Source organism: Procambarus clarkii, chromosome 75 (assembly GCF_040958095.1).
Source record: "Procambarus clarkii isolate CNS0578487 chromosome 75, FALCON_Pclarkii_2.0, whole genome shotgun sequence".
Classification (NCBI taxonomy): domain Eukaryota; kingdom Metazoa; phylum Arthropoda; class Malacostraca; order Decapoda; family Cambaridae; genus Procambarus; species Procambarus clarkii.
Window position 1 is genome coordinate 21,284,241 of NC_091224.1, and position 6,549 is coordinate 21,290,789.

Consider the following 6,549-nt stretch of genomic DNA (forward strand, 5'->3'; position numbering starts at 1 on the left):
GGTACCATTCTCAAGTCGATTGTGTCACATTCTCAAGTCGACAATCGACTTGAGAATGGTCCAGGACGGACCGAAACGTCGTCGTCCCTTCACCTTCTAGTGTGTGGTCTGGTCAACATACTTCAGCCACGTTATTGTGACTCATCGCCTGCATAAGAATGAGTGAAGCAAGTCAACAGGAGAGAATAAGACTAACGAGTCAGGTGAGGCAGCAGGGATCATGTGTCCAGGTGGGTATAAGTGATATAGTTACCACATTACTCTCACAAAGACATGCCTTCTTTACCTGTATTTAAAGTCATCTTTCAAATGAGATCGCGATGCTGTGTTGAAAGTAGTTTTGACTCGGCCTAGCCACTGGATCTGTTTATATATAATGCTGAGGTACTAATGTACACCCCTACAAACCCCCCCCCCCACCATCAAGAGCTGTACACCTCTCATACAACACCCCCCCCCCCCACCAAGAGCTACACACTTCCCCTACAACACCCCCCCCCCCACCAAGAGCTACACACATCCCCTACAACACCCCCCCCCCACCAAGAGCTACACACCTCCCCTACAACACCCCCCCCCCACCACCAAGAGCTACACACCTCCCCTACGACACCCCCCCCCCCCCACCCTCCCTACCTCGTCAACTACCCCCCACCACCAGCTTCGTTTTCCCTGGCGTCACTTTGCGTCGATAGATCGGCACCTGATGGAGGGTTGTGTGGCCCCGGGAGCCGCCGGCCGCAGGAACCTGAATAACCCGAGTGGAGCTCCTGAGAACCCGCTCCCCGGAGTGCTCCTGGCTGAGTTAATTATCGCCCAGGAGGAGTAACGCGCTCCTTGGGCTCCTGCTGCTGCTTCATTTGGACGGTTTAGACAAGGTGAGTGAAAAGCAAAGACAAGGAAACGAAGTAAAATGGCACCTGGTTTTCTGGCCCACAATACAGCGTTGGCGCAGCCAGCCAGGAGGGAGTGTGTCACAGGCGTTGGCTGGATTTTTCTGCACTTCGCCTACCTATTCCCCCGAGCCGCGAGTCGAGCTGATATGTATGGAGATGGCCGTCGTGCAGCCGCCGTACCCGCGTCTGCGTCGAGGCAGGGAACGAACCCGCGTGAAAAACAGGCGCAGGAGGCGCAGGAGGAGGAGGAGCAGGTGTGTGGGAGGTAAGTTTGGTAGTTAGGGCGTGTGTGTGTGAGCGAGGCGGTGTGATACCCAGCGCGCGGCCTCGTCTCATCTGGCCCACAATAGGGCATTGTAGTCGGCCGCACACAGCACAATGCCAGGATAGAAAGGATAATGTTTACTTTTATTCACTTGCCCAAACTAGACTGCCTATTGCAATGCCACAATGCTGCATTGTTTCACCGCCGTGGTAGGAGGAGCATGCTCTCCCCTAGCTCCCCACCCCCTGCCCTAGCTTCAGCATGCACAGTAGTCAGGGAACTACTGACTAGTATACCACTCCCCACCCACCCTTCTCTCTCTCTCTCTCTCTCTCTCTCTCTCTCTCTCTCTCTCTCTCTCTCTCTCTCTCTCTCTCCCCTGAGGCAACAGTGAGCCCCTATCAACCACAGCTTCTGTGCCTCAGCCTCCACGCTGCCTACCACCGTGTGCTACAGAGAGAACTCAAACACCAGCAAGTTTTGGAGCAGAGTTCTCGCCGTGAAAGAAAAAGTTTACCAGGGTAAAAAATGTAGGAGGAGGAGGAGGAGGCAGAGGAGGAAGAGCGATAACTCTCAGCTTCCACTTGTGCTTGTTTTGTGAATCACACACACGCAAACACACGCACATGCGCGCACACGCACACACACACACACACACACACACACACACACACACACACACACACACACACACCAACCAAAGATAGGAGACCAAAGGGACAGTACACAATGAAGGGGAACAGCCTACCTGTGACGACGCGAGAAAGAGACCTGGGAGTGGACGTAACACCTAATCTAACTCCTGAGGCACATATAAATAGGATAACGACAGCAGCGTACTCTACACTGGCAAAAGTTAGAACATCATTCTGAACCTAAGTGAAGATACTTTTAGGGCGCTTTACACTCCCTACGTGAGGCCAGTCTTAGAGTATGTCGCGCCATCATGGAGTCCCCGCCTGAAGAAACACATAAGGAAACTGGAAAAGGTTCAGAAGTTTGCGACGAGGCTCGTCCCAGAGCTACGAGGGATGGGGTATGAAGAGCGACTGAAGGAACTGAGCCTTACGACATGATAGAAACGCATAAAACACTCAGGGGAATTGACAGAGTGGAAATAGATGAAATGTTCACTCGGAATAGTAACAGAACGAGGGGACATGGGTGGAAGCTGGGAACTCAGATGAGTCACATACATGTTAGGAAGTTTTCTTTCAGCGTGAGAGTAGTGGAACAAATGGAATGCACTTGGGGAACAGGTTGTGGAAGCAAATTCTATTTATAATTTTAAAACTAGATATGATAGGGAAATGGGACAGGAGTCATTGCTGTAAACAACCGATGGCTAGAAAGGCGGGATCCAAGAGTCAATGCTCGATCCTGCAAGTACAAATAGGTGAGTACACAGGGGGCTTCGCGGCTGAGTAGATAGTGCTCTGGGATCGTAATACTAAGGGTCTGGGTTCGATCCCCGGCAGAGGCGGAAACAAATGGACCAGAGTTTTTCACCCCGATGCACCTAGCAGTAAATAAGTTCCTGGAGGTTAGACAGCTGTTACGGGCTACTTCCTGTGCATGTGTGTGTGTGTATATGTGTATGTGTGTATGTGTGTGTGTGTGTGTGTGTGTATATGTGTGTGTGTGTGTGTGTGTGTGTGTGTGTGTGTGTGTGTGTGTGTGTGTGTGTGTGTGTGTGTGTGTGTGTGTGTATGTGTGTGTGTATGTGTGTGTGTTAGAGAGAAATATATGTAATAAATATAATAGAGGAAAATAAACCGATTTGAAAGGCGAGGCTTATAACAGCTCGATTCTGAAGATACAAATATTAAACAAACAAACAAACACACACACACACACACACACACACACACACACACACACACACACACACACACACACACACAGACACACACATACACACACACATACACACACACAGACACATACACACACACACACACATACACACACACATACACACACACATACACACACACATACACACACACACACACACACACATACACACACACATACACACACACATACACACACACATACACACACACACACACACACACGTACACAAATCAACAAACAGCAGCAGTAACCCCCAACACGTCCAAACAGACATTTCAGCTTGTCCATTTTAAAGAATGAAGAACAATTTTATTTAAATTACTTCCAAGCTGCATTACTTATGAAGCCATCGCTGCCCTTGTGTGGCAGTGCACAATAGAAAGTTGTTTTCACATATCCATACATTAAAACATTGATTGTAACCATGATATATATGTACTTCCGCCTACAGTTTAGACCTATTGTCTTGTGTATGACCCTCCGTCCTGTGTGACAGTGAATACCAGCATTATCCTCACTTTAATAAGACTTAATCGAAATCCTCAGATTAGGCAAAATTGTAATTAATTTTGTCAATAAAGATGTTAATAATAATAAGAAACTATGGAAAAATAATATTCCTAAAATACTTTGTAATACTTGTAACTCAATTTAAGATGCCACGTGCGGCCTCCACCAGTGACCAGAGGCCAAGGGGGCTACTGGCCAAGGGGGGCTACTGGCTAAGGGGGGCTACTGGCCAAGGGGGGCTACTGGCCAAGGGGGGCTACTGGCCAAGGGGACTACTGCCCAAGGGGGGCTACTGGCCAAGGGGGCTACTGGCCAAGGGGGGCTACTGGCCAAGGGGGGCTACTGGCCAAGGGGACTACTGCCCAAGGGGGGCTACTGGCCAAGGGGGGCTACTGGCCAAGGGGGGCTACTGGCCAAGGGGGGCTACTGGCCAAGGGGACTACTGCCCAAGGGGGGCTACTGGCCAAGGGGGGCTACTGGCCAAGGGGGGCTACTGCCCAAGGGGGGCTACTGGCCAAGGGGGGCTACTGGCCAAGGGGGGCTACTGGCCAAGGGCGGCTACTGGCCAAGGGGGCTACTGGCCAAGGGGGGCTACTGGCCAAGGGGGGCTACTGGCCAAGGGGGGCTACTGGCCAAGGGGGGCTACTGGCCAAGGGGGGCTACTGGCCAAGGGGGCTACTGGCCAAGGGGGGCTACTGGCTACTGGCCAATCAGCAAACAAGCAGTAGTGACGTCACTGAAACAGTGATAAAGTTATCCCATTAAAATGACTGCCCTATAACACTGACGTTTTCTATGCACTCCCCTCGATGCATACAGGATTCATACGCTTCTGATTAGGCAAAACAGCTGCAATTTTTACGTAGTGGCAAGCAGGCCATGATGGTCATCAGTGGAGGAGAGCGGAGCAGAGGCAGTAGGCGGGATAGGAGTTTGTCCTGCTGGGACGAGTCTGTACTCACCTAATAAAGGTGAGTATTAGGTGAGTACAGTCTGTGGTCAGCTGGTTACTGCAGAAGGCGAACATGGCGATTCTGGAAGTCACCGGTAGTTTGAGCTTGTGCCGTCGGAACAGTGGTTAACTACCGTCAGCGTCTTGAACTGCCCTGAGCGAGTGTAGTGACGTAGTGGAGAGACTTAAATTATGACTAATTATCCCCCTTTCTTCCCTCTGGGCAAAGCTGGGAAAATGACGCTAATGTAACAATGCATCAACGTTGAGAACGCTTTCTAAACGTTCATTCAACGTTGAGACCGTTTTCTAAACGTTCATTAAACGTTAATCGAGTATGTTTTTCTCGCTGGGTCCATCCGAAAGGAGTGCATCATTTTAGTACTGGGAACTACCACCATGCATCTCTGCCGTCATCTGCTAGGGCGTTCAGGGTCGTGTTTTACGAGAAGAGAGTCTTTGAGTAGGGTGATCTCGGGGACACCTCTGTGAGCTGAGGTTCAGGGATTTAGCAGTGAGGGTGAAGGATGCGGAGGGGCAGACACCCCCTGGAGAGTAATCCCTCTGGCCACATTGTCTGCGGAGGCACACCTGTAGGCCCTCCAGCGTTGGGGGGGGGGGACAAGCTACACATTGTGAGCGGAAGGTGTGCTGGCCAACACACCTGTAGTGTTGGAAGGTGTGCTGGCCAACACACCTGTAGTGTTGGAAGGTGTGCTGGCCAACACACCTGTAGTGTTGGAAGGTGTGCTGGCCAACACACCTGTAGTGTTGGAAGGTGTGCTGGCCAACACACCTGTAGTGTTGGAAGGTGTGCTGGCCAACACACCTGTAGTGTTGGAAGGTGTGCTGGCCGGCAGTGTATAGTAGGGAGAAAGAGAAGAAGGTTCCTGTGTGAATCATGATATCAACATGTGTGCTGACAACACCCAAGGAACACAGCACTTGTTCAATTTTTGCCGCCAAGACTGTAGAGCACATGTGTGCCAGAGAACACACCTGAGCCCCACAGCAGGTGTTGGGAGCCCACAGGTGTGAACAGGTGTGAGGTAGATAACACAGGTGAGAGGTAGATGCCAGGACACTCCATACACGGCTACATTTGTAGTTACAACACTAAGGTCCTGGGGCACTTGTACACCAGTCTGTGGAAGGTCGGGAACTGGGACGAAGGAACCTAGACTCAACCCTCGCATGTACAATTAGGCGAGTACAATTAGGTGAGTAAGCGGAGCCATTATACTATCTCCACCACCAGTATACTACCAACACCAGTATACCACCAGCACCAGTATACCACCAGCACCAGTATACCACCAGCACCACAACCACACTGCCACTCACCAACCTCCACAACGCTACCATCACAACAATCCCATCACACAATCAACAATCCCACGATCCTTCTGCCCTTACCTTACCTTCCCTCCCCTCATCCCCCACACCCTTCACTCCTCCTCTACCTTTCCTCCCCCCCCCTACTTTCTCTCCACCCCCCTCCCTCTGAGACCCTCACCATCACCTAACAAACGCCGGCAACAATGCAGGCCGCCTATAATTTTCACCTGATACAGTTGACTGTCGACGGTTACAGCCACAAAGGATCTAATAATATTAGTAAACACAATGGTGGCGACACACACACCAGGCGGGCACAATGGGGGCCAAGTGTGGCACTCTACCTGCCGGCCACACCTGCTGCTCTGTGGCTCTGGCCTGGCATTAATGTCACTCTCTCTCTGGCACTATCGTGGCTCAACCGGGCTCTATATGCGAGCCACTGTGTCTGTATTTTACTTGACTCTGGCTCTTTGCGGCTCTGTAGGGCTTTAAATGGTCACGTGTGTGGTTCTCTGTGGCTCTGTGTGGCTTATTGTAGCCATATGTAGCTCTGTATATGCGCTACTTTGTAACATGTTTGTAACTCTTCAGGGCCTATTATATATATATATATATATATATATATATATATATATATATATATATATATATATATATATATATATATATATATATATTTATTTATTTATTTATTTATTTTTCAGTGGGATACCCGGCGGTGCCCG